This window comes from Arctopsyche grandis, chromosome 5 (assembly GCF_051622035.1).
Source record: "Arctopsyche grandis isolate Sample6627 chromosome 5, ASM5162203v2, whole genome shotgun sequence".
Lineage (NCBI taxonomy): Eukaryota > Metazoa > Arthropoda > Insecta > Trichoptera > Hydropsychidae > Arctopsyche > Arctopsyche grandis.
Window position 1 is genome coordinate 26,820,095 of NC_135359.1, and position 15,123 is coordinate 26,835,217.

General features: G+C 34.0%; 1 protein-coding gene across 1 annotated transcript in view; it reads right to left on the reverse strand.

Annotated features, from left to right (window-relative positions):
• LOC143911804 (CD151 antigen-like) overlaps positions 1-3,206 on the reverse strand; it is a 203,689-nt gene extending 200,483 nt beyond the window's left edge. Inside the window, exon 1 of the mRNA XM_077430853.1 lies at positions 2,869-3,206. The gene's annotated coding sequence lies outside the window, so the exon portion shown is untranslated. The remainder of the gene's footprint in view (positions 1-2,868) is intronic.
• Positions 3,207-15,123: the final 11,917 nt, after the last annotated feature.

Genomic DNA, 15,123 nt, shown 5'->3' on the forward strand with positions numbered 1-15,123 from the left:
TAGGTCGACTTTCCTCGTCAACGTGTAAAATTATTAGTAATAAAAATAATAAAGATTTTCAAAATATACAAAATTAAAGGAATTGGAAAATTTTATTGTAACCCAATTTATTGAATTATTTGTAATGAAATAGGTATAAATAAAAAGTAAGTACATACATACATAAATTCATCAAACAAATTTATTAAAAAAAAGTCACAACACATCAAAATATATGCAATTCAACGATTTCATTCATAACTAGCTGAACCCGGCATGCGTTGCAATGCCACAATAACGCATGCAATTCCCGTTCCCGTTCCCATTTGTCGGTAAAACGAAGACAGCGAACATATTTGAAATAATTCAATTGTTTGTTTATTTTACCTAACAACGCAGGTCGCGATACGAAAACATTTGAAATTATTGCGTTGCATTGACACTCACTCCCGTTTGTCCCGTTTCCGTTTCCGTTTTTGGGTGATTTTTTTCACGGTAATTTTTCCGGTCATGCATACAACAAATCCTGAAAGTTCCATCGTAATCGGTTTAGTGGTTAGGAGCCTATTCGAGACACAGACAGACAGACATTAATTTTTAGATATGTATATATATGTAGATGTAATTTAAATTTATGATTTTCATAAAGAAATTGTTAAATTTCCATGTATTAATGGATTTTTTTCAATAAAATTTAGCTGATCAGAAGGACATCGACATATTTAGTGTTACTTTTGGTCGGTTTATTAGATCCATTTAAAATATTGTCTTTCCTTAATATTATGATTTTACTATTTTTTCATTTCTATGTTTTTTGTCAGATAAGAATGTCATGTGATAAACCGCATATTATTGTTTCCATTACTTTATTTTATTGTTATTTTTTATATTATATATTTTACTGAAATGGGTTTTTACCTGTACAAATTAATAAATAAATACTCTAGTTGATACGTACCGTAATACTATTAAAGAAAATAATAAAAAGGAGTCAGAGTCGGATGATTATTTACGACTCCGATTCCGACTCCATAGCCCTGTCAAAAACGAAACATATGTACATACATATGTAGGTTATAGAATGAAAAAAAACGATACGATGAGTAACCATAGTAGAAAATAATTTTAAGAATAGAGACACCTATTTTTGGATTGATGATGACTGATTCTAAAAATATTATTTAAATTAACATGAGATTTATTGAAATTGAAAGAAAAAATTGCAACTGGTTATCATCATATAATACCAAATTTTGCTTCAGAAAAAAAGAAAAATTGTACATTTAAAAATGTGTTAATTTTTTGGATTTCCCTTCGGAGTCTTAAATTTCAGAATTCAATAGTATTTCGTTCTTAAATATTCTTTTATACATAGCGATTCCAAATGAGTAATGCTATTAAGGTTTCTGCTTTTGATAGATAATTAATTTATTGCTGTCAAATGTAATGTCAAATAATAAACAAAATTCTACTATATGTAAGTATAACAGAAATGCGTAAAATTTTACAAAAATAAAGAAAATTTTCATAATTACCACGAGAATATTTTACAGCGTAATCCCACGATTAATTTCTTCCTCTCGATTTCGTTCTCTCTTAAGAATCCTTTTAAAAGATTTGAATTTAAGCCAATATTTTCCGCAACAAAGAAATAAAATATAATTATCTTCTTACCCGGAAAATTTACAAGTCCTCCAACGCTAATTTGTATTATATATGTATGTATATGTATTTCGCCGTTCGCCGTATTCAAATGTACCCATAACTTCCGTTGAAGTAATATTAAGTTTTATATACATACATACGTACATATACAAATATGCTTATATTCGAAAAGTATTATCAAAATTTCTACATGTCTCAGTGGTAAAAAGAGTGTGTGAACTTTTCGGTTAATGACACATATCAACGATAACATACCAACGGAGCAAAACATGTCTTATATTTCATCTAACACTTGTACCGTATTCAAATTCAAAACACGAAACTTAATTGTCAATGGAAATTCGATAAATATAGTAATTATATTACACACATAAACAGTGCAATATAAGATCTTGTAATTTTAAATAAACTATCTCTCAATGCAGATTAAAATACGTTCATACAAATATCAAGTTTCTTATAATCAAGTACAAATGTATCTATTTAATGTTTTATGCAAAAAGTCAACGTCACTTTTGATCATTGCATAATAGACGTGTCATTCAATTTCTTCAAATATAATAACAAATAATACTGCAGTTATAAAAACCATATCTTACATTTGTTTAATAAAAATATAATATTATAATATGTTATATCGAAATATCCATGGCAATCTTTAAACATATGATGCTTGATGAGTTTCTCATCGGATCCAAATTATCAAATATTTAATTATATATGTATGACCATTGGGGCTGTATAGAAATATGATTTATATAGCGCAAATTGTTCCGGGAATAATAAATATTCAAATTCCATACACGAAGGCAATATTTTATTTGCAATCATTTAGAAACACACAATTGGTAAGCGAAAGTTTATTTATGAAGATATTTATCAACAGGATTTTTTCTAGGAAGCCCTCGAAAATCCACTTTATGATAGGACTGTTGATGGTTTACATTTGTATATACGAGAAAATCATATTAATTTTCATAGCATCGAATAAAATTCAGATAATACTGAATAAATTGTGCAAACACGCAATACGACTGTTTGCGAAAGTGATTTTTGCAAACAGAATAAATACGTTTCTGTAAATAAAATTCATGCGAGCATATTGAAACGTGAATGTCTGAAGTGGCACTGAAGCGTTCCACGATCGCGTTACATGCAACAAGTTTTGCAAATATCACATGCAGGTATGTATGTATGTACATAAATTGCGAATTTTAAACGAACCTTATCCTCGAGTCGTTTTCACACCTGGAAACACTTCACCGAAAAGATGAACGTGCGTCGGGCGAAAATTGCAGGCCTTCAAACTTTTTTCCGGCCGAATGACATTCGAATTACGAATTCGACGCGAATTTTTTACGACGTGGGGCACAAGCGAACGATAACCAGTTTTTTGCGATTAAATTGAATATGCGATTTTTTTTCGCATGGATATTAGCCGCTCGAATTGTTTTTTGGCGCGATTTGAAGTTACGTATTCACGTGCGTTTCTCGCAGTAAACAAACGTAACGGTCGCGTCACGGAGAGCACGTCCGTCTCACGGCGGCGTCTGAACCGCACTGAGCCACTACGTTACTGGCAGTTGTTGCCGGTAACTGTCAACAATGACCGGAAGTGCAGTGCGTCCTAGACCCAGAGAAGCCTTCCGGTTCCGGAGCTACCGCTACTGCACTTTTCATGCTGCATTTTTACGGTGCGTTTCAATGATAAGACATCGCGCACAATATATGTATATATTGAGGACATTTATTTTGATGCGATTACGGTTTGTGTTTTGTTTTGAAATTCAGACTCTGTGTTAACCGAAGTCGCTGTTTTATAAATATTTATTTAATAATTCGCCATTTTGTAAACTTTCTTTGTCATTACCGTTGGAATTACCAATAATTTCATTTGTTGGTCGTTTCCCATAATACATACCAATTTTTAATATTCGTACACATCTTGCGTAATTATAATGCAATCTAAATTGACTAATTCAGCAAATTACTATTTCCATATATTTTTATTTTATTTTATTTTATTGTCACAAATCAATACACACTCGCCATTACAGATTTGCTCCAATGCGACGGGTGTACGTTAATGAAATACATAAACAATCAGAAATCAGAAATACAGTAATACATACATATACAATCAGAATATATAGAATATAACAATTAATCAGAAATAATAATCATAGTGACATATATGGATTTCAGATGACTGTGTATAATTAATACAAATTATACACAGGCAGATTTTTGTGACAACAGGATTAGATTTAATACCAATTTTCAGGAACCGTTTCAGCAATGATCAGATAAAATTGGCAAACTCTGATAGAGAAACGATCAATTTGGAGTCACAAAACCCCCAAATCTAACCAGCAGTGGCGAGGACACGAACCTATGACCTCAGTGATGCTAAATATATACGCTATCACTAAGCCAAACATATATGGAGTGGTGTAGTACTCAATTAAAAAGAACCAGGGAGGTGTTTCATTTTTACAAACCCCCCCCCCCCGTTTTTTCCTTATTTAAAAAATAAGTATCCTAATATTGGTAGTTCAAATATTATATTTATAAAAAAATCAAATGCTAATAATTAACAAATATTCTTACTTGTTGAAATTATGATTTTTTTATATCTATCTATATATGTATATGTGTTACACCGAATCCATGAAATTGTCTATTACAAGCATTCGGCAGGAGAATTGCCGAATGCGTGAACAATGCAAGCACGTTGCCCAGTTCAAGGATTCGGCAAATTCTTTGCCGAATGCGTGAACTGGACAGCGTGTTATATTATAACCAAGTGTCAAAGTGACAGCTGAATAAGGATGTTTAATTTACATATTATTATGTATAATATGACTACATACATACGTTTCACTGTTAAAATATTGATCAAAATGTATAAAAATGGCATTAATTTATGTATAAGTCATATGAGATGATCGAAACATATGTATGTAGTCATATTATACATAATAATATGTAAATTAAACTAAATGAAACATCCTCATTCAGCTGTCACTTTGACACTTGTCCACGCTGTCCAGTTCTAAAAAACAACACCGGAGCGCTGCTGTCTATTTGCCGACTCCATGCTTTGAGCAGACAAATTCTTGCCGAATACACGCATTCGCCAAAAAATTTGCCAAATCCGTGAACTGGGCAACATGCTTGCATTTTTCACGCATTCGGCAAATCTCTTGCCGAATGCGTGTAATAGACAATTTCACGGTGTAACATATGCATATAAATGAGTGTGTGTGTGTGTGTGTTTCGAATAGGCTCCTAAGCCACTGAAGCGATTACGATGGAACTTTCAGAATTTGTTGTGTGCATGTCCGGGAAGATTAATGTGAAAAAAAAACGGGAAAAAACCGGAACGGAAACGGGAAAAACGGGAATGAGTGTCATTCACTATAATTTCAAATGTTTTCGCGTTGCGACCAGGGTGTTTGCTGCCTGCGTTGTTCTGAGAAATGGGAACGGGAACGAAAACGAGAACGGGAATTGCATGCGTTATTGTAGCATTGCAACGCATGACGCGAAAGTAAAGCTATCTTCCCGCCTTTAACGCATCACCCAAACGAAAGCGATTGGTCAATTTATGTACACCTCAAGCACGAAAGAAAAAGGCATCATGAGTTTCAGAAACAGACGAGCAACGGGATGCAAGACTGGAAACCAATCGCATACGCACTACTCAAGCCCGTGCGTCTGAATCAAAAGAACAACAGAATGCAAGACGAGAAACCGATCGAATACGCACTGCTCGATCCAGACTAACACTGCGCACTGATTTAAATCTTGGTGAATTTAATTACGATGCTAATTATGATTACAGTCTTCATCCGAGTGTGCTTATTGGAGAAATGGATGAATTATGCGTGTATTGCAATGAAACACTAGGAATGTACTGCGCGGGTGGAAAAGTGAATTTGCCAGAATTAAATTCACCACCCGAACCATTATCATTATATAATTACATTCTGTAATTGGGTTTCTCATCTGCCCCTAGAATAATCCCTTCAGGAGTTCCTCAAGGTTCTCACCTTGGACCACTTCTGTTTATTATTTTTATTAATGATCTAATCCCCCTACTGAAGTGTCAATGCTTACTTTATGCCGATGATCTTAAAGTTTTCCATCCTATCAATAGTGAGTCGGATTGCTTAAAATTACAATCCGACATTGATATAATATCTGAATGGTGTAATGTAAACCTTATGCATCTCAATATTTCTAAATGCTTCTCATTGACACTTTCCAGAAATCGTAACCTAATTGACTTTACTTACAATATTAATAACGTAGATCTTATAGCAAAAAATTATGCCAGAGACTTAGGCATACTTATAGATTCCAAACTATCATTTAATGAACATATTAATCATATTGTTACTAAATCTTATAAACTCTTGGGATTTATTTGCCGAGTTGCGAAGCTCTTTAAGAATCCCCATACTCTGATTCTACTCTATTACAGTTTGGTTCGTAGTAATATGGAGTATGCCTAAATCATATGGTCTCCCTATTACCAAACTCACATTGAGCATTTAGAAACAATCCAGAAGCGTTTTTTGCGCCATTTATCCTATAAGACTGGTCTTAAAAAACTGTTACCATCTTATAATGACAGACTTTCTTTTTTCCATATTGCAAGTTTGTCTCAGCGTAGAAAGGTTTCTGATTTGTTAATATATAAGATTGATAATGGTATTCTTGACACATCTGTTTTAAGTGAGATTAATTTTAACGTTAATGCCCGATTCACCAGATGCACAAATCTTTTTTATCCACCAATTTGTCAAAGCAACACCTCTTTCAATAGTGCAATCGTTCGTATATGCCGTATTTACGATAGCTTAGATGATTGTCCTGACCTCTTTAGTGACTCTTTTAGTATTTTTAGGACAAAGGTGAAGAAAATAATATGTGGTTGATTTGCTTCTTCACCCTTATAGTCTTTCTTTTTCTTTTTTACTTTATCTGTATCTTTTTCTTTATCTGTTTCTTTTCTTTTTTTTTTAAATCTTGATGTTTTTGTAATTTTACTTTTTTATATCACCATGTGGTGCTCACTGTAAATGGAATATTATATTTTTATTTATGTTTATTATTATTTTTTGTCTCATTATACAACTTTCTTTTTATATTTTATTCTGTATGTGTGCCTATTTAAATAAAATAAAAATAAATAAATAAATTCACCACCCGAACCATTATATATGGTATCAAGTGACACAAGTACAATTCATGTTTCCAAATGGCATCGTTCGGTGCAACAAATATCGTGCGTGATAATTACATGCCAACATTTAAAGTGCAAGGGCAAATTTATCATCGTGCAGGATCACTACCACCAATGCCAAACGCAGATCACAAATTTATTTCATGGGAAACACTGATGAGCAAATCGATCAACGTTGTCAAATCAATACGGGCACTAAACGGGAAATTGTCGCTGCTTTCAATTAATCCTACAAACTTTGAATTAATCCTACAAGCTTTCCAAACAAATTGAATGTTTTCAAATGTCGCTGCCTGCATTTTTCTGACAAATGGGAATGGGAACGAGAACGAGAACGGGAACGGGAATTGCATGCGTTATTGTGGCATTGCAACGCATGCCGGGTTCAGGTAGTAATATATATAAAAATTGATGTCTGTGTGTGTGTCTCGAATAGGCTCATAAACCACTGAACCGATTACTATGGAACTTTCAGGAGTTGTTGTATGCATGTCCGTGAAGATTACTGTGAAAAAAATCGCCCAAAAACGGGAACGGAAACGGGAAAAATGGGAATGAGTGTTATTGTAACGAATAATTTCAAATGTGTTCGCTGCCTGCCCTTTTCCGACAAATGGGAACGGGAACGAGAACGGGAACGTGATCGGGAACGGGAACGGGAATTGCAAGCGTTATTGTGGCGTTGCAACGCATGCTGGGTTCAGCTAGTATTTTATAAAAACTTCCACACTGCATCATCTTTAACATCTTTGATTTTGCAAACCCGTGTTTGTGTGTCAACAGCAACATTTGCTTTTGGCAATGCTAAAACCATATATGTATATGTCGAAAAACTATCAAATTTTAACAATTCAGAGATGAATATTTATTTAAGCTGAGTTCCCCTATTTTATCTATCGTCAAGTGTTCAAAGAGTTTAAAGAATGGTTTCTTTCAAAGTTTTGTGTGGTTTTATATGAAAAATCCCATACGTTTCATAAAATCTTTTAAGTTTTGAATATGCTCAGATTACTATTCGGTTTTGGCCATCAAATGTTAGAACGAGAGCTCACAATATATATTTGATATACAAAATTTTATGTGAAATTTTAGTCAAAATATTTTTTAATTATACTCGAATAACAATGTTTATATCAATCAAAGTGCTAGGGCGGCGACCTGGCCCGACTACACCACTGCATATATGTAATATGTAATCTTGGATTTATGGCGAATTTAATATTTATTTATTTATTTATATACTTTTAGCTATTTACATAGTTAATTTAATACAACTACATATATATTTTTAATTATATACATACATTCTTAATTACTTAACTCTAAAGTTTTGTATATACATATATTATACTAAATTTATATGCACTGCTTCTCCTTGCACCTCGCAAGAATGCATTCACGGTCTTAGAAGACCTGACACACTCAGGGAAGGCATTGTAAATACATACATGAGCACACTCCTGTGAAAGACACCACCAACTGTCTTATTTTTAAACTATTTCTAATACTAAAAAAAATTTACGTAGTGTCGATAAAAATTTCAGTAACCTATACTAAGTTTGTTCTATGGGACTAATGGTGTTCAAAAAATCCCCAAAATACATAGAAACACGCACACACATTTCTTCTAAATCAAGAGCTCACTCGACGCTCCGTGAGAACGGACGTGCCGAAGACGTACTCTCTGTGCGAGCGCTCATAATACAGCGATACGCCATACCGTCAAAAAACCCACACCTTTTAACATACAAAACAAACACCCCCCACAAAACGAACACCAAACGAACACATGTTGGCACCATGCGAGGATCCAACCTGAAAAAGCGAATTAAGAAGACACTGATAACTACAACCGAAGCTCCTCAACCAGGCTGCTCTCAGACCGCTCAGATGGAGACCGAGTGGCAGTTTCCAAAACATACGGCAAAGAACGTGAAAGATGTTGCTCCTGAATTTAAAATTCAGGAGAAAAACAAATTTGAAGGGCTCTTGGAAGTTTCCGATGTCCCCAGAAGCGGTGGAAGAATCCCGCCCATCATCATGACAGCTACTGGCACTCACGGCAGCATGATCGAGTCGATCAAGAAGTTTATAAAAGACTTCACAATGACTTACATTGGTCAAAATAATGTCAAGATACAATGTAAAAGTCTTGAAGACTTTAAAAAACTTCGGGATGGATTGACACCAGACCGACAATTCCATACCTTTTCCAGGAAGGAGGAAAAGGAAATAAAAAGTGTCGTACGTGGCTTGCCGAAATTGCCGGAAGCTGATATTAAAGATGACATCATCAGACAGGGATTCCCTGTAACCAAAGTCATACAGATGAAGACGAAGGAGCCTAGGAGCAACGCCACCGAGCTATACTTGGTGTTCTTCGAGCCATCGGTATCGGCAAAGAAGATTAAAGAAATCCGGTACATCTGTTACACAAAGGTCAGTGTCGTTAAATATACTAGTAAATCACAAAATATTACTCAATGTTTCAGATGCCAAGAATATGGACACGCTGCGAAAAACTGCAATCGGCAGGCCAAGTGCGTCAAATGTGCCGGCACTCACCTCACCGCACAATGCAATAAAGGAATAGTTACCCCTGCTGTCTGCTCAGGCTGTTCAGGATCTCACCCCGCTAACTTCAAAGACTGTCCAAAAAGACAGAGCTATCTGAAAATGCTGGAATCGAGGAAGAATCGAGCATCAATTGTCAAAGCAAACCCTTGGAAACTCCCAGTGGCGCAGCCACAAAATATCCCGGTCGTTAACGATCATAACTTCCCAAAGCTACCGACCATTAAAACTCCTTCACCAAATATCCCAAATATCCCTAAAAAACCCCACCAACCAACCAATCCCAACATTCAACCAACAACAGACCTAACTTCCATGGCGTCTATGACGAAGATGTTGAAGATCCTCCAGGAGATTCGTGCCAAGGCCAGCGGTTGCACCGACAAACTAGAGCTGGCACTCATGCTTGTCGAATATCTCGATGTCTTTGATTAACGGGAGGCGACTGAACATTCTAGCTTGGAATGCTCGTGGACTTAAGAATAAGATTGACGAACTAGAGTCGGCGATCGGTGAGTACTGTGTTGACATAGTTTTAATCTCCGAGACCTTCTTAAAACCTCATATCCGTATTAACCTACCTAACTTTAACTGCTATCGCGAAGACCGAGAACAGCATGGAGGGGGAGTTGCTATTTTTATAAAATCGTCAATTAAACATTGTCGCGTAATAACCCCGCCACTAAAAAATTTAGAACTAACCGCCATCGAACTAACAATTAACAACACCCATCACATAGTAGCATCCGCTTACAATCCTCCCCAAAAACGATTATTGGCATCCGATCTTAACAAAATATTTAACATTGGTAGTTCGGTAGTGGTAGCTGGTGACTTTAATGCCAAACATCCGTTATGGAGTTGCGTAAACACTGACCTACAAGGCACAACTCTTTATAAATACATTCAACTAACAGATACAATCTTACTTCATCCGGATACATACACACACTATCCCACAAATAACTCACAACCATCCACACTAGATCTTGTCCTCGTCAAGAACTGCCCAAAAATATCGACACCAAATGCCCTTCAAACCCTGTCGTCTGATCATCTCCCGATAATCTTCTCAATCGACGGGAAACCCGAGGAAATCATCAAGCATAGTTGGGATTACGGGAGAGCTAACTGGCGAGAGTTCAAGTCATACATAAATGACCACACCATTCTAACTTCAAGCACACTCACAAACAAAACCGAAATCGACAGCTCCATAATACACCTAACGGAATCAATAACTCGATCCAAACACCTTCACATACCTAAGACACAATACATTGAACACAAATTAGAGATAACTGACTTTGTTGCAAATCTAATTAAAAGTAAAAATAAACTCCGTAAAATTTGGCAAACATCAAAAAATCCAGCATTGAAAACATTAATTAATAAGCTCACATATCAAATTAAAATTAGAATCAAAGAAATCAAAAATGAAGCTTGGTCTAAAAAATTAGAAAAATTGAGCTCAGTTGATGGCTCTCTATGGAAATTAGCTAAAGCGATTCGCAGGACAAAAAACTCGATTCCTCCATTAGATGATGCAGGAATCTCAGTGACGCGTGATTGCGACAAAGCAGAACTATTATCAAAATCCTTCCAAAAACATCACACACTCACACAACATTACAATCACATACCAACGCATAATAAAGTCAACCGGTCCATTAAAATCATCACAAAAACTCCCACTAACAGTACTAAAAATATAAAATTGGTGCATCCGTGTGAAATCCAAAATATAATACGTAATTTAAAAAATAAAAAGGCACCTGGGCGAGATTCAATAGATAACATCATAATCAAACAACTTCCATTTAAAGCTTTAGTCTCACTATCTAAAATATTCAACGCATGTTTACTCACCGGGTATTTCCCAGAATACTGGAAAACAGCCAACGTAATTCCCATACTTAAGCCCGATAAAAGCTCAAAAAACCCGGCCAATTATCGACCCATTAGCTTACTTTGCACGCTTTCAAAAATTCTGGAAAAAATAATCTACACACGTTTACTTAAAGTCGTAAATAAGAAATTAATAAATGAACAATTTGGATTTCGCACTGGACATTCCACGACCCAACAACTAACAAGACTAACTGAACACGTGACGAAGAACTTTAATATGAAGAGAAGTACCGGAATGGTATGTCTCGACATAGAAAAGGCCTTCGACACGGTTTGGCACGATGGACTCATTCATAAGCTCCTTATTAACAAAATACCAAACTACCTAATTCTCATCATCAAATCGTACTTAACTCGTAGAAAGCTAGTGGTTAGCGTAAATAATGAATTATCGTCTCCAAAAATAATCGCAGCTGGCGTTCCGCAGGGGAGCTTGCTTGGCCCACTCTTGTTCTCCATATATATAAATGACATACCTATTCCAAAAAACTGTCACATAGCCCTATATGCAGATGATACAGCTTGCTTCACAAGTAGCAAAAAAACCAGACACTATTCTTAAAAATCTTGAATTTGCAATTAAAACAATGACTGAACACTTCACTAAGTGGAAAATTCAAATTAATCAAACCAAAACAGACGCCATATTCTTTAGTGTTAGAAAACATAAGCCAAGTTCAGATCTGAAAATCCCCTCTGGAGAAAGTCTGAAATGGCAGTCAGTAATAAAATATTTAGGAGTAACGTTTGATAAAAGAATGAGATGGGCACCTCACATTGAGGCAGCGAAATGCAAGGCGATGCGGGGTATATCCTCAATATATCCAATATTTAATCGCCATAGTTCTTTATCAACGCTAAATAAAATAAAATTATATCGCGCGCTCATATTACCATTATTAACCTATGCTTCACCTGTATGGAATAACGCCTCGAATACTAACCTTTCCAAGCTCCAAGTAATACAAAATAAATCCCTTAAAATAATTTATAATACACCCATATATACTAACCTGAAAAAACTGCATGCTATATATAATATTCCGTTTGTTACAGACATTACTAACAAACTAACCAGTAGATTCTATGAAAGAATCACTAATAACCATACTAACACACTTGTGAAGAGTCTCGGTGATTACAACAAAATGTCTATACCCTTCAGGTATAAACACAGATTACCTAAACACAATCTGCTTTAGGTCATCGACTTTAGATAGTCTTTAATTAATATTATGTATTAGATGTATTATGAACATTTATAAGGATTGTAAATAGGTTTTTGAGCTCTTTTTCCTATTATGCTTTAGATTAACATTAGAATAATATAATACTGTAATTACTAACCAAATTAAATTAAAATTGTAAAATAGAAAATGAACAGTAGATCAGTAGCTATTAAAATAGATATAAGATGTATTGTGAACATAATTTCGTAATAATAAAAAGCATTTAAAAAAAAAAAAAAAAAATTTCTTCTAAATCATGAAAACGTGATCAGTGATTGATTCTGAGTTTGAATCAGTCGAAATCTCGTGTTCAAATTTTCGCATGATCACAAAACTTCGTCTATTGTTACTACATACATAGATAAAGTAAAAAGTAATTGAAATTTTAGACGAGAAAAAGACACGTTTTTCGAAGATGAAATTATGTGCGTACATATGTACATATATGTGTGTACATATGTACATACATACGTTCTAATGTATAATACATATATATGTATATACAATGTTCAAAACACCATAATAAAAATAAAAAAAATAAAAAACAAATAATATAAATGAATTTTTATTATATTATTATATTCGAATTCAGACATGGCAGACAGTTTTAGTTGAAATTGGTCATACGAAACTTCTATTTAGAAGTAATATATGATGTTATAATTCCATGAAGCATTTATAATGTATTAAAAATGTAGAAGCTTTAAATTTGTTTATAAAATATTAAAATGAGCCGAATTATTTGAAAGTGGCATGAATCCACTTTTCTCTATTTCGAGAAATATCTCGCATAACATTACATATAATGATTTTAGTTAACAATATTTAAAAATACTGGTTGCCTGTAATACGTTTATTATGCTTTTCCGAGATTCTGGACATATTGAATTAAAATAAGTCATACCAATTTGTGAATTAAGTCAAACGGAAATAGTATTTTCGGTTTGAATATTAAATATACTATATAGATGCATACTCTATACATTCATCGTAAAACGGTTTTTATATACATACATAGATTAATTGTAATACATATTTTTTTACTAATTTGGTTTAATTTTTCTTCAATTATGAGGCTTCAAGATTACTTACGTGTTTAAGATTACTGAATTGAATTATGTATTTTTAATAGCTAACTTCAAAATTTGATTTTAATTTTAAAACATTATTGTCATCATAATTTGAAAATTTTTTCAAGCTTTTAAAAACCGAAAGGTGGAAAATGTATTTTAAAAATTAATTAACTTGTTGATATAATTTACTTTGAGACTTTAATGGATTTTCTGAACAGCTCTCAGCACTCTGTGAAATCTCTTGAGAAATAAAATAAACTCAATAAAGGTTGCGTCTGTCGATACTTAAGAATACTTTTCGAATTTAACCGAAATGCCATTGTTATAAAATCTAAATTTTCAACGGTGAGTGTAGGTCTATGAATTTCTATATGCATAGGTATATAAATAAAAGAATCGTTAAAAATAATAGATAAAAACTCTTTATTTTGTACGAAATATTGTGTTTAAATACAATAAATAGCATTGTCGACGTAAAAATATTTACACATACAATTTGAACAAATGGATAAGATCACTTTTTTCTCGCGGGTGAATGAAATTAATGTAGATATATTTTTGTTTGTTTTTTTTTTGTTTCATGTATTACACGTGTAGATTGGTCGAAGATGATCATGCTGGAGCTGAAATAAAAATATAACATAAATAAATGGAATAGACTCAATATTTCTTAGCACAGAAAAACATAGTAGATTTTAATATTAACCTTCCACTGGAGGAGCGGCTGCTGGTGGCGCTTCTGGAGCAGGCGCTGGAGCAGGAGCTGGAGCGGGAGCTATAAAGAATACATTAATGATTATTAAAATAAAATAAATAACCTTGAAAAAGGAAAGATTCGTGTCAAAATTCTACTCACTTTCCGCGGGAGCTGCTGGGGGTGCTTCTGGAGCAGGAGCTGCTCCTTCCGTTGGGGCTGCGGCTGGTGCAGGTGCAGCAGCAGGTGCTCCTAAGATAAAGAATATTATCAAATTAATAATCAATACTTTTGGTTTATTGATTTTTGTGTTCGAAAAAACATCGCTATGAATAGAGCAATAAAGATGAACAAATACATATATCTGAAGTAGATTAATGTAAAATTGAAATTTTCATAGAACAATTTGAGGCATCGCATTTTACAGGATGAGTAGTGATAGCATTATAGTGTTTTAAAAATTTAAATGGTAAGGAAAATTGATTCTACAGTGTCAAAAGAAACTCATGATGGTTTTTGTTTAAATGATTATATAATAATCATCATCTACAGCCATTCGCCATCCACTGCTGAATGAAGGCCTCTCCAACACGCTTCCACTCGTCTCTGTTTTGTGCAACTCGTTTGATAAAAAATGGTGCTCTTAAGATAGCAATCATATAATACTTTCATCATAATTTACATACATACAATCATTCGCCATCTACAGTTGGATGATATTGCCTCTCCAAAATGCTTCCATGC